Below are 14,394 nucleotides of genomic sequence, written 5' to 3'. Positions count from 1 at the left end.
TTGAGTTTGCTGCAGATCTGTACAAATTTGCTGCTGGTAACCTGCTTTGGTGTCACGACTAAGATACATTCCCTAGTGGTAAGAAACCTTGATATGGTTTGGTTCTGTGTCCCCGCACAAATTTCACCTTGAATTATAATAATCCTCACATATGGTGGGAGGGATCTTGTGGGAGGTCATGGAATCATGGGAGTGTTTTGGTTTTTTTTTTCCGTGCTGTTCTTGTGATAGTGAATAAGTCTCACAAGATCTGATGGTTTAATAAAGCGGAGTTCCCCTGAACATACTCTCTTGCCTGCTGCCACATAGGATGTGCCTTTGCTTCTCCTTTGCCTTCCGCCGTGATTGTGAGGCCTCCCAGCCATGCGGAACTGTGAGTCCATTAAACCTTTTTCCTTTATAAAATACCCACCCTTGGGTATGTCTTTATTAGCAGCTTGAGAACAGACTAATAGACGCCTCTACACCTTGCCTTCTTCCACTGGAGGCGTTTAACCCCGATATGCAGTTTCCTTCTCCCCTTTTGCTCTCCTGTTTACTAACCATCCTCTAGAATGATTCCTCTCAGCCACAGTGGCTCTGGTCCTCCTGGCTAATCTCTCAGCTCACCCTCATGGATGGCTTGTGGGGGTGGGAAGGACCTTGTATTCCACACTGAGTAGACCTGAGACACTAATGGCCCTTGAGACAGGAGGATTGTGGGAGTGGTAGGGTAAAGGCCACCACATCATGTGTGAGGCTACATTTGCTTCTTCAACGAAAATCAGCTCTTTCCCCAAATCCTACACTGTCTATTCTCGTTTTCTCTGTGTGTATTCTGAAATGACCTGGTGCACCCATCAGACTGTCCGCCTTGCAAGCAAGTCTGCCTTTTCTCTGCTTTCACTTTGCATGACGCATGACTTCCTTCTCTGCCTTAAACACACAATCCCTGTTTGTTATTTGTGCTCCCACGGCCTTTGTTGCATTTGTGTAGCAGGCAAAGAGCCGGTCTCCCTTGTGGATGACCCTTGAGATTTGTAGTTGTTTTGACCCTCCAGCTCCTAACCTTCCCCTGTCTGTTGGTTCATTGCCAGGACAAGCACTAGTTGGAAGTCAGGCTCTGCCAGCCCCTTGTGACTTACCATACACTTTTCATCCCTGTTACACTCCAAGCCCAAGTTTTTTGGCGGCTTTTGAAGCAATTTGTCTACCTACATAGGGCTTTATTCTGTGGCCCTTTAATGACCCTACCTACTGGCTTTTTTTTCGAGTTAGCACCGCTTTGCCATTTTCGAGCCCTTATCCCAAGCCCCAAGTCCTCTGGAGGTTCCTTCTTTATGTCAAGGGGGCAAGTCAACACTGCTCACTTGAATCCAACAGCTGCTGTTTTTGTGAGTATGTGAAGGCTTTCCATGAGTATCTCTCACTTCCTCCTATAGTAGAGGGACTTTCTTGTCTGTTTAAGCATTCGTTCTGCATGTTACCCTGGGGGGACAAGGAACCCCAAATATAAATGTTCCTCCATTTCTCTAATCACTTCCATGCTCTTTTCTTTTTACCTTTTTTTTTTTTTTTCCTTTGAGATGGAGTCTTGCTCTGTTGCCCAGGCTAGTGTGCAGTGGTATAATCTAGGCTCCCTGCAACCTCCGCCTTCCAGGTTCAAGCAATTCTTCTGCCTCAGCCTCCAGAGTAGCTGGGATCACAGGCGTGTACCACCATTCCTGGCTAATTTTTGCATTTTTAGCAGAGATGGGGTTTCACCATGTTGGCCAGGCTGGTCTCGAACTCCTGACCTCAAGTGATCCACCTGCCTTGGCCTGCCCCTCCACACCTCTGGGTATTTCTCGCAAGGTGGAGACGAGAGACTGAGAAAGTGAAATAAGACACAGAGACAGAGTATAGAGGAAGAAAAGTGGGCCCAGGAGACCGGCGCTCAGCAAGTGAGGACCTGCACCGGCTGGTCTCTGCACCGCTGGTCTCTGAATTCCCTCAGTATTTATTGATCACTATCTCTACTATCTCGGCAAGGGGGATGTGGCAGGACTATAGAGTAATGGTAGGGAGAGGATCAGCAGGAAAATGTGAGCAAAGGAGTCTGTGTCATAAATAAGTTTAAGGAAAAGTGCTGTGCCTGGATGTGCATGTAGGCCAGATTTACGTTTGACTTTACACAAACATGTCAGTGCAGTAAGAGCAGTATTGTCGCCCGCATGTCTCACCTCCAACCATGAGGCAGTTTTCTCCTATCTCAGTAAATAGAATGTATGTAAATATTTACTATGTAAATAGTAAATAGTATGTATGGTCGGGTTTTACACTGAGACATTCCGTTCCCAGGGACGAGCAGGAGACAGAGGCTTTCCTCTTATCTCAACTGCAAAAAGGCCTTCCTCTTTTTTTTTTTTTTTGAGACAGAGTCTCGCTCTGTCTCCCAGGCTGGAGTGCAGTGGCGTGATCTCGGCTTACTGCAAGCTCCGCCTCCCGGGTTCACGCCATTCTCCTGCCTCAGCCTCCCCAGCAGCTGGGACTACAGGTGCCCGCCACCACGCCCGGCTAATTTTTTTTGTATTTTTAGTGGAGACAGAGTTTCACTGTGTTAGCCAGGATGGTCTCGATTTCCTGACCTCATGATCCACCCACCTCAGCCTCCCAAAGTGCTGGGATTACAGGCATGAACCACCGTGCCTGGCCGAGGCCTTCCTCTTCACTAATCCTCCTCAGCACAGACCCTTTACGGGTGTCGGGCTGGGGGACAGTCAGGTCTTTCCCTTCCCACGAGGCCATATCTCAGGCTGTCTCAGTAGGGGGAAACCTTGGACAATACCCAGGCTTTCTTGGGCAGAGGTCCCTGTGGCCTTGCGCAGTGCATTGTGTCCCTGCGTAATGGAGAATGGAGAATGGTGATGACTTTTACCAGGCATACTGCCTGCAAACAGATTTTTAACAAAGCGTATCTTACACAACCCTAAATCCATTAAACCTTGAGTCAGTACAGCATATGTTTCTGTGAGCACAGGTTGTTAAGATTACAGATTAGCAGCATCTCAAGGCAGAAGAACTTTTCTTAGTACAGATCAAAATGGAATTTCTTATGTCTTCCTTTTTCTACATAGACACAGTAACAGTCTGATCTCTCTTTCTTTTCCCCACATCAAAGTGCTGAGATTACAGGTGCGAGCTACTGCACCCAGCTGCCCTTTTCAATATACATCAGGACCTTCAAGGTTTTATTTGAAAGGAGAGAAGTCCAGCCCCCTTGCATCAGTTAACTGAAAAACAGGTTTCTCGTCCATATAAAGAACATGGGAGGCCAGTTGCGGAGGCTCACGCCTGAAATTCCAGCACTTTGGGAGGCCAAGGCAAGCGGATCATGAGGTCAAGAGATCAAGACCATCCTGGCCAACATGGTGAAACCCCATCTCTACTACAAATACAAAAATTAGCAGGGTGTGGTGGCACACCCCTGTAATCCCACCTACTTGGGAGGCTGAGTCCAGAAAATTGCTTGAACCTGAGAGGCAGAGATTGCAGTGAGCCGAGATTACACCACTGCGCTCCAGCCTAGGCAACATGGTGAGACCCTGTCTCAAAAAAGAAAAAAAAAAAGAACGACAGCTCCTATGCCAAACTTAGCAAAGACAATTAATTTTTCTCGTCATCATTTTAAATAGAGTAACAGAGAAAGTAGGAATGATTATCTTAAAACCTCAACAACTATTTTCTTCTATGTCCCTTTCATTTAAATACTATACAACAGGCCAGGTGTGGTGGCTCACACCTATAATCTCAGCACTTTGGGAGGCAGAGGCAGGCAGACCAACTGAGTTCGAGATCAGCCTGACCAACATGGTAAAACTCCGTCTCTACTAAAAATACAAAATTAGCCGGGTGTGGTGATGCGTGCCTGTAATCCCAGCGACTCGTGAGGCTAAGACAGGAGAATTGCTTGAATCTGGTTCAAGCAGAGGTTGCAGTGAGCTGAGATCACACCACTGCACTCCAGCCTGGGTGACAGAGCAAGACTCCATCTCAAAAAATAAAATAAAATAAAAAATACTATACAACAAAACAAGGACAGAGTGAAACTAAGCACACAATAATTTCAGCTATTCTAAAAGCGCATCTAGGAAGTGGCAGAATTGAAGTTAATTAAACAAGAGAAAAAAATTTAATGACAGGCACGGTGGCTCACACCTGTAATCCCAACAACACATTGGGAGGCCGAGACCGGCGGATCACCTGAGGTCAGGAGTTCAAGACCAGCCTGATGAACATAGTGAAACTAAAATACAAAAAAGTAGCTGTGGCCGGGTGCGGTGGCTCAAGCCTGTAATCCCAGCACTTTGGGAGGCGGAGACGGGCGGATCACGAGGCCAGGAGATCCAGACCATCCTGGCTAACACGGTGAAAACCCATCTCTACTAAAAAATACAAAAAACTAGCCGGGCGAGGTGGCGGGCGCCTGTAGTCCCAGCTACTCCGGAGGCTGAGGCAGGAGAATGGCGTGAACCCGGGAGGCGGAGCTTGCAGTGAGCTGAGATCCGGCCACTGCACTCCAGCCTGGGTGACAGAGCGAGACTCTGTCTCAAAAAAAAAAAAAAAAAAAAAAAAAGTAGCTGTGCGTGGTGGCCCGCACCAGTAATGCTAACTACTCAGGAGGCTGAAGCACAAGAATCACTTGAACCCGGGAGGCGGAGACTGCAGTGAGCCGAGATCGCACCACTGTACTCCAACCTAGGCAACAGAGCAACTCCATCTTGAAAAAATAAATAAATAATTTAAAGAAAAAATATTTAAGTAAATTAAAAAAGAAAAAAGAGCATCATCTCACATTTCCAAGATTGGTTTCTAGATACAGTAATTAGGTAACTTTCACCATTAGAATCTTTTTTCTTTTTTTTTTTTTTTTTGAGACGGAATCTCGCTCTGCCACCCAGGCTGGAGTGCAGTGGCCGGATCTCAGCTCACTGCAAGCTCCGCCTCCCGGGTTCACGCCATTCTCCTGCCTCAGCCTCCCGAGTAGCTGGGACTACAGGCGCCCGCCACCTCCCCTGGCTAGTTTTTTGTATTTTTTAGTAGAGACAGGGTTTCACCGTGTCAGCCAGGATGGTCTCGATCTCCTGACCTCGTGATCCGCCCGTCTCGGCCTCCCAAAGTGCTGGGATTACAGGCTTGAGCCACTGCGCCCGGCCTAACCATTAGAATCTTTAAACCAGTGCAACACTGGTACATATATTGATTTTAAGTACACAAATGAAGGCCTGATGGTGATAGAAGGCTTAGGATCAAAAATCGCTAGAAAGTCTGAGTTTTTTTTATTACTACTTAATACTTAATTTTAATAATAGTAAACACAGGCTGGGCGCAGTGGCTCATACCTGTAATCCCAGCACTTTTGCAGGCCAAGGTGGACAGATCACTTGAGGTCAGGAGTTCCAGACCCTCCTGGCCAACATGGCAAAACCCTGTCTCTACTAAAAATACAAAAATTAGCCAGACATGGTGGTGCTCGCCTGTAGTCCCAGCTATATGGGAGGCCGAGGCAGGAGAAACTGGAACCTGGAGGGCGGAGGTTGCATTGAGATCGTGCAACTGCACTCTAGCCTGGGCCACAGAGCAGGACTCGATCTCAAAAAAAAAAGCTTTGTAGGCCGGGCACAGTGACTCAAGCTTATAATCCCAGCACTTTGGGAGGCCAAGGCAGGCGGATCACAAGGTGAGGAGATCGAGACCAGCCTGGGCAATATGGTGAAACCTCGTCTGTATTAAAAATACAAAAATTAGCCAGGCGTGCCTGTAGTCCCAGCTACTCAGGAGGCTGAGGCAGGAGAATGGCATGAACCCGGGAAGCAGAACTTGCAGTGAGCCGAGATCACGCCACTGCACTCCAGCCTGGGCAACAGAGCGAGACTCCGTCTCAAAAAAATAAATAAATAAATAATAAAAATTGCATGTAAATATTTACATATGCAAAGTATGTAGTCTTTTGTGTTTCAGTTCTTTCACTTGGTATGTGTTTTTGAGATTCATCTTTGCTGCATGTATAAATATTTATTTTCTATTGCTGAGCAATCTTCCTTCGTAACCAGTTGATGAATGTTTGGGTTGTTTCCAGGTTTTGATTAATATGAATAACTATCAATATAAACATTTGTGTGCAGTCTTTGAACATTTTTTTCCCTCTGTTGCCCAGACTGGAGTGCAGTGATGTGATCATGGCTCACGGCAGCCTCACCTTCCTGGGCTTAAGCAATCCTCGTACTTCAGTCTCCTAAGTAGCGGGGACTACAGGCGTGCGCCACTTTTTGTATGTTTTGTAAAGCCAGAGTCACGCCATGTTGCCTGGGTTGTTCTTGAACTCCTGGCCTCAAGTGACCCATCCGCCCCAGCCTCCCAATGTGCTGGGATCACAACAAGCATGAGCCACCGCCCCTGGCCTGACCATACATTTTTCTTTCCCTTTAATTTTGTATGCGTTGGATTCATGGGTCCAATGGCAAGTATATGTTAAACTTCCTAAGATATTGCCATATTCTTTACCAAAGTGGCTACCCATTTTGCATTCCAACCAGCAGTGTGTAAAAGTTCTAGTTGTTCTACATCAAGGCCATCTTTAGAAGTGAATCTTCCCAGACTTTAAAGAACATGCATATATTATGCATTTTTAATGTAAAAATGGTTCACACATATCACTGAATATATCAAGATCATCCTTGTATTGTCTAAATTATACTTCTGCGACAATCCTTTTTTTTTTTTTTTTCCAGATGGAGTCTTGTTCTGTCACCGAGGCTGGAGTACAGTGGCACAATCTCGGCTCACTGCAAGCTCTGCCTCCTGGGTTCACGCCATTCTCCTGCCTCAGCCTCCCTACTAGCTGGGACTACAGGTGCCCACCACCACGCCCGATTAATTTTTTTTTTTTTGTATTTTTAGTAGAGACGGGGTTTCACCGTGTAAGCCAGGATTATCTTGATCTCCTGACCTTGTGATTCACCCGCCTCGGCCTCCCAAAGTGCTGGGATTACAGGCGTGAGCCACTGCACCTGACGTTCTGTGACAATTTTAATGCTGTGTTCCAATATATGAATCTCTCATTATTTATTAATGTATTAATTTATTATTTATTTTTGAGATGGAGTTTTGCTCTTGTTACCCAGGTCGGAGTGCCATGGCACAATCTTGGCTCACTGCAACCTCTGCCTCCCAGGTTCAAGCGATTCTCCTGCCTCAGCCTCCTGAGTAGCTGGGATTATAGGCACCCACCACTGTGCCTGGCTAATTTTTGTATTTTTAGTAGAGACAGGGTTTCACCGGGTTGGCCAGGCTGGTCTCCAACTCCTGACCTCAAATAATCCACCTGCCTTGGCCTCCCAAAGTGCTGGGATTACAGGTGTGAGCCACCGCGCCCAGCCTCTCCCATTATTTATTACCAAACAAGGAAAGATAAAAAGGGTAAGGACGATTTTGGTTGGATTTATTTCTGATATTGGCATTTGGAATAAACTTCGTTTAGTGAGTCTAAAGTTTGCAAAGTTATAAATCAGGTATTGGCTAATCTATAACATGATACAGGATTGCTAAAATACTAAAGGTATTTCATCACATAAAGGTATTTTTGGCTAGGCATAGTGGCTCATGCCTGTAATCCCAGTATTTTGGGAAGCCGAGGCGGGCACATCACGAGGTCAGGAGATCAAGACCATCCTGGCCAACATGGTGAAACCCCATCTCTACTAAATTACCAAAAAAAAAAAAAATTAGCCCGGTGTAGTGGCACACACCTACAGTCCCAGCTACTCGGGAGGCTGAGGCAGGAGAATTGCTTGAACCTGGGAGGTGGAGGCTGAAGTAAGCCAAGATCGTGCCACTGCACTCCAGCCTGGTGACAGAGTGAGACTCCGTCTCAAAAAAAAAAAACGATATTTGTGCTCAAATGTCAGGTCACATTTCCTAGACCAATTCAGCTTTCCCTACACTCTTATCCTGTTGTATTTTCTTCCTAGCACTTCTTTTCTACTCATGTACTAGCTGACTCCCCCACTAGAATATGAGCTCCGTAGGCAGTATTTTTTTAATGTGGTTTTCCCAGGGTATAGACTGATGCGTAGATTAAATAATTAAACATGGACTTGATATTTGTGAAATTAATGAATTTAAGAAGGAGAGGCCCTGTAATCCCAGCACTTTGGGAGGCCGAGACAGGCGGATCACGAGGTCAGGAGATCGAGACCATCCTGGCTAACACGGTGAAACCCCGTCTCTACTAAAAAAGATACAAAAAACTAGCTGGGTGAGGTGGCGGGCGCCTGTAGTCCCAGCTACTCGGGAGGCTGAGGCAGGAGAATGGCGTGAACCCGGGAGGCGGAGCTTGCAGTGAGCTGAAATTAGGCTACGGCACTCCAGCCTGGGTGACAGAGCGAGACTCCGTCTCACAAAAAAAAAAAAAAAAAAAAAAAAAAAGGAAGGAGGCCCAAGCATACTTTTTACTTTTTCAGATAGAGTCTCACTCTGTCGTCGCCCAGGCTGGAGTGCAGTGGCACTATCTTGGCTCACTGCAACCTCTGCCTCCCAGGTTCAAGCAATTCTTCTGAGTCAGCCTCCTGAGTAGCTGGGATTATAGGTGTGCGACAGCATGCCCGGCTAATTTTTGTATTTTTAGTAAGAAGGAGTTTCACCATGTTGGCCAGGCTGGTCTGGAACTCCTGACTTCAAGTGATCCACCCACCTCGGCCTTTCAAAGTGCTGGGATTACAGGCATGAGCCACCACGCCTGGCCGCAAGCATACTTTTTATAATAACTGTATCTCACATGTATTCAGCATGTTCTATGGGCCAGGCTCAATTCTCGTAACACTCTATAATAAAGCCATTACTTCTATTTTACAAACGAAGAAATTAAAGCTCAAGAGTTAGCCAGGCGTGGTGGCTCACGCCTGTAATCCCAGCACTTTGGGAGGGATCACGAGGTCAGGAGATCGAGACCATCCTGGGTAACATGGTGAAACCCCGTCTCTACTAAAAATACAAAAAAAATTACCCAGGCATGGTGGCAGGCACCTGTAGTCCCAGCTACTTGGGAGGCCAAGGCAGGAGAATGGCGTGAACTCGGGAAGCGGAGGCTGCAGTGATCCCAGATCACACCACTGCATTCCAGCCTGAGCGACAGAGTGAGACTCCGTCTCAAATAAATAAATAAATAAATAAATAAATAAATAAATAAAGCTCAAGAGTTTTTAAGTAACTTGCCCAAGTTCACATTAGGATTCAAAACCAAGCACTGTGGTTCCACAGGCTCACTTTTTTTTTTTTTTTTGAGACAGCATTTCACTCTGGCACCCAGGTTGGTGTGCAGTAGTGTAATCATAGCTCACTGCAGCCTCAACCTCCTGGGCTCAAGTGATCCTCCCACCTCAGCCTCCTGAGTAGCTGGGACCACAGGCATGCACCACCACGCCTGTCTAATTTTATTTTTTGTAGAGACAGGGTCTCCTTATGTAGCCTGGGCTGGTCTTGAAACTCCTGGAGCCAAGGAATTCTCCTACCTCGGAGTCCCAAGGTGCTGGGATTACAGGTGTGAACCATTGCACACGGCCTACACTGTGTCTTTTGATAACAGTCTTGGGCTGACTCAGATTTCTATAAGTATCCCCCACATTTGGGGAATTCCTAGGCTGTCTTCTTTGTTTCTCAAGCTTGTCTTCCTTTGCCCTGGAAAACATCCTCATTTGTTATCTCTATTTTGGAGTAAATCTTCCTTCTCACCCCTATCGCACACAGAAGAAACTCAGCTTGTTGAAAGATTTTTATCACAACAAACCTTTCTAGGGATGGAGAATGTGTTCCAATGAATCTTCTCCCTTTACACAATCCTCTGGCTCTCTCCTCACTGTTCCTTGTCTTCCACACCTTCTCTCCCTGATCGTCTTCTGGGAATCCCCAACTCCTCACCTTTACTGTGACCTCTCTAAGCTTTCCACCTCCGAAGCTTAGCACCAGCTTCTACCCACACGCCGAAGGCTCAGTGCCACCTTAACCTCTTGCCCAAGGAAAAGGGTATTTCCCCTAAGGAAGAGCTGCTCTCTCCCTCAGAATCTAGTGCCAGTTTCCTCCCTGACACTCGGAGCATGCTTGCGAGGGGAAACCTCACTTCCCTGCAGCCACCCAAACTGAAAATAATACTCCTCTTTTTATTTTTCCAGACAGGGTCTTGCTCCGTCGGCCAGGCTGGAGTGGAATGGCGTGATCTTGGCTCACTGCAACCTCTGCCTCCCAGGTTCAAGCGATTCTCCTGCCTCAGCCTCCTGAGTAGCTGGGACTACAGGCGCATACCACCATGTCTGGCTAATTTCTGTATTTTTAGTAGAGATGGGGTTTCACCACGTTGGCCAGGCTGGTCTCGAACTCCTGACCTCGTGATCCTCCCACCTCAGCCTCCCAAAGTGCTAGGATTACAGGTGTGAGCCACTGTGCCCGGCCTACTCCTCTTTAATGTGAATAACAACCAAGGTGTTCTCAGTCTTGTAAAAACTGTGAATAAGATCATCTTAACATTACTATGTTTATTGGTCTACTCGAAGTCACAATATAGGTAAACACAATATGCATGTTACACAAATGCAGCTTCAAACGTCACTCTCCCAGTCCCACATAGGTTACTAGTTTTAAGGAATTGAAGACATTCTTTAGTTCTCTCTCTAAATAAGGATCAGAGCTAGAATTAGAGAAATTCTGAAGCTACTGTTCCTTTGCTTCTGAATCACAGTGATAACCAGGTCCCAAGCAAGGAATGACTTCAGGTCTTGGGACAGGGGCCAAGGTAAGGATCACCATGCAAGCAACATATTTATCTTTGAGAAAGGAATGTTAAAAAGTGATCAAAGCCTTCCTTAACACTTTAATCAATGTATATTTTGTTAATAATCGTAGCACACTTAGTATAAAGAAATAGATAAGTATGTGTGGGACTTTATTTTGGATCATATCTTTTTCATACCTTTTTTTTTTTTTCTTTTTAACGACAGCATCTCGTTCTGTCACCAGTCTGGAGTACAGTGATGAGATCTTGGCTCACTGCAATCTCTGCCTCCTGGGTTTAAGGGAGTCTTGTGCCTCAACCTCCGGAATAGCTGGGATTACAAGCGTGCACCACAATGTCCAACTAATCTTTATATTTTTAGTGGAAACACGGTTTCACCATGTTGGCGAGGCTGGTCTCAAACTCCTGGCAATCCACCTGCCTCGGGCTCCTAGCAATCCACCTGGCTTGGGCTCCCAAAGTGCTGGGGTTGCAGGTTTCAGCCACTGCACCTAACCTGCATCAGATCCTTAAAGATACAGGGGTTCCTGATAATAATGAGCTCCATAATGCCTCAGAAGCCTGGGGCCCAAAGTTTGGGAACCACTGAGTCAAAACGTCCAACTTTAGAGCATCAACTCAGGAGTGGACATTGCATAGTACACACATGTTAGTATACATATTATTCGTCTGTTAGGACCACCATAACAAAATATCACAGATTGGGTGGTTCTGAGATGGGGTAGGGACTGCCCTCGGTGTGTCTCCTATAGTGCCGCCCCAACTAATGCATTTCTGCATTCCTCTAGATATACCTCCTAACTACCAGACCTTGTACCACCACCACCCTGGCACCTTACCTGTGGTCAAAATCTTGCAGCTGCTGCAAGCTATCTGAAGAAACCAAGATAAGAAGCATTCCACCATAAATCCTGCTCAAGAAAACTAACCCCACCACCCGCATGCACACAAGTCCTGGAGAATGACCGATCCTTAATCCTAGCAAGATGATAATAGGAAAAATCACACCCAGGGGTGAAGATTTAACATGCTAATGAGGCATGCAATGCAGGAAGAAGCATGTAACCGAACCGCTTTGCCGAGACCAGCTTGGTGGTGGAGACCCTAACCCAGCAGCGCTAGAGGAACTAAAGACACACACAGAAATACAGAGGTGTGGAGTGGGAAATCAGGGGTCTCACAACCTTCAGAGCTGAGAGCCTCGAACAGAGATTTACCTATGTATTTTCTGACAGCAAGCCAGTGATAAGCCTTGTTTCTATAGATTATAGACTAACTAAAAGTATTCCTTATGGGAAATAAAGGGATGGGTTTGGCTAGTTATCTGCAGCAGGAGCATGTCCTTAAGGCACAGACCACTCATGCTATTTTTTGTGGTTTAAGAATACTTTTAAGCGGTTTTCCACCCTGGGTGGGCCAGGTGTTCCTTGCCCTCATTCCAGTAAACCCACAACCTTCCAGTGTGGGTGTCATGGCCATCATGAACATGTCACAGTGCTGCAGAGATTTTGTTTATGGCCAGTTTGGCGGCCAGTTTATGGCCAGATTTTGGGGGACCTGTTCCCAATACTGCTTAGGTGCCAGTAGTTCTCTGCCTCTACATGTGTAAATGTCACTCCCTTCCTGCTTTTTGCCACTTTACAATTACTCTCCTAGCTGGGCATGGTGGCTGATACATGTAATCCCAGCACTTTGGGTGGCCGAGGCAGACAGATCACTTGAGGTCAGGATTTTGTGACCAGCCTAACCAATATGGTGAAACCTCCTCTCTACTAAAAATAACACAAATTAGTGGGATGTGGTGGGCACTTGTAGCCCCAGCTACTCGGGAGGCTGAGGCAAGAGAATCGCTTGAACCTGGGAGACAGAGGCTGCAGTGAGCTGAGATGTCACCACTGCACTCCAGCTTGGGCAACAGAGCAAGACTCCATCTCAAAAAACAACAACAAAAAAGTACTCTTCTGACTCTCTTTGGGGAACCAGTCAGATAATTCTCTCTCTTGTGCTGTCTTCTCTGTGTTCGAAAATAAGCCCCTAGGCTGCACACAGTGGTTCACGCCTCTAATCCCAGCACTTTGGGAGGCCGAGGTGGGTGGACCACCTGAGGTTGGGAGTTTGAGAGCAGCCTGGCACATGCCTATAATCCCAGCTACTTGGGAGACTGAGGAAGGAGAATCACTTGAACCCAGGAGGCAGAAGTTACAGTGAGCTGAGATCACACCATTGCACTCCAGCCTGGCAACAAGAATGAAACTCCTTCTCGGGAAAAAAAAAAAAAAAAAAAAGAAAGAAAAAGAAAATAAGCGCCTAATAAACACCTTGTCTGGGAAACTTGCTCTGCCTCCCATCAATTTCTATCACACGAGAGTCGAAGAATCTGTGGTTGATAGCAGCTCAAACAAGAGGAATGTATTTTCTCACAGTTCTGGAGGCTGGAATTACAAGACCAGGGGCCAGCAGGGCTGGTTCGTGGTGAGGTCACTCTTCCTGATTTGCAGAAGGCTGCCTTCTTGCCGTATCCTCCCATGGCCTCCCTTTGGTATGTGAGCAGGAAAAGAAAGATCTCTGGTGTCTGTTCATCTTATAAGGACACTGCTCCTACCAGAATCCTACCCTATTGGTCTCATTTAACCTTAATTACCTCCTTACAGGCCCTGTCTCCAAATATAGTGACACTGAGGTTTGGGGCTTCAGCATATGAATGCAGGGGACAGGGAGGTCACAATTCAGTCCATAATGCTGTGGGTTCACTCAGGGAGAAACCAGGAATTTCTCAGAGGAAAGGATCTTTGTGATTGACTGATGGACAGTGCTATTCCCTAGAGACAGTAGGACATGAGATGATGAGGAATTGGGGTAGACTGGACTGCACACAAGTGTCACTACAAGGTGAAAACCAGCTAGATAACACTGGGTACCTGGAGCTGAGTGTCAGATGTTGGAGTTGCAAAGTGTTTCAGGGATGCTGTCAGTTACGAAGGAGAAAAAAATATATAAAAATTCAACATACACACAAGCAAGAGAAAGTTCAAATAATACTGGCTTCAGAATGAAGGAAATTTTACTGGCTCATGTAGTGGGAAGTGTTACTGGTAGAGAGTGTCCAGGCTCTTGGCGTCTTGAACAGAGAATTGGACAAAACACACAAACAAAGCGAGGCAGGAATGAAGAGATTTACTGAAAATGAAAGTACACAACACAGTATGGGAGTGGCCCGGGCTTAGGGGATGAAAGGGCCCCATTACAGAATGTGTGGGGGTTTTGGCCGGGCGCAGTGGCTCACGCCTGTAATCCCAGCACTTTGGGAGGCTGAGGTGGGCGGATCACCTGAGGTCAGGAGTTTGAGACCAGCCTGGCCAACATGGTGAAACCCTGTCTCTACTAAAAATACAAAAAATTAGCCGGGTGTGGTTGCGCGTGCCTGTAATCCCAGCTATTTGGTAGGCTGAGGCAGGAGAATCCCTTGAACCCGGGAACCAGAGGTTGCAGTGAGCCGAGATCGCGCCATTGCACACTCCAGGCTAGGGAACAAGAGCGAGATTTTGTCTCAAAAAAAAAAAAAAAGAATTTGTGGGGGCTTCAAATACCCTCTA

General features: G+C 46.5%; 1 long non-coding RNA gene across 2 annotated transcripts; it reads left to right on the top strand.

Annotated features, from left to right (window-relative positions):
* Positions 1 to 286: 286 nt before the first annotated feature.
* Positions 287 to 13,135, top strand: LOC135965647 (uncharacterized). Of its 2 annotated transcripts, XR_010578656.2 has the most exons (3): positions 287 to 373; positions 10,185 to 10,258; positions 11,590 to 13,135. It is a non-coding gene; the product is annotated as an uncharacterized lncRNA (long non-coding RNA). The 2 variants fall into 2 exon arrangements; XR_012419336.1 differs by lacking the exon at positions 10,185 to 10,258.
* Positions 13,136 to 14,394: the final 1,259 nt, after the last annotated feature.

Source organism: Macaca fascicularis, chromosome 10 (genome assembly GCF_037993035.2).
Source record: "Macaca fascicularis isolate 582-1 chromosome 10, T2T-MFA8v1.1".
Classification (NCBI taxonomy): Eukaryota; Metazoa; Chordata; class Mammalia; order Primates; family Cercopithecidae; genus Macaca; species Macaca fascicularis.
The sequence above is the reverse complement of the archived record's forward strand: the minus strand, read 5'-3'. Positions and strand labels throughout refer to the sequence as shown.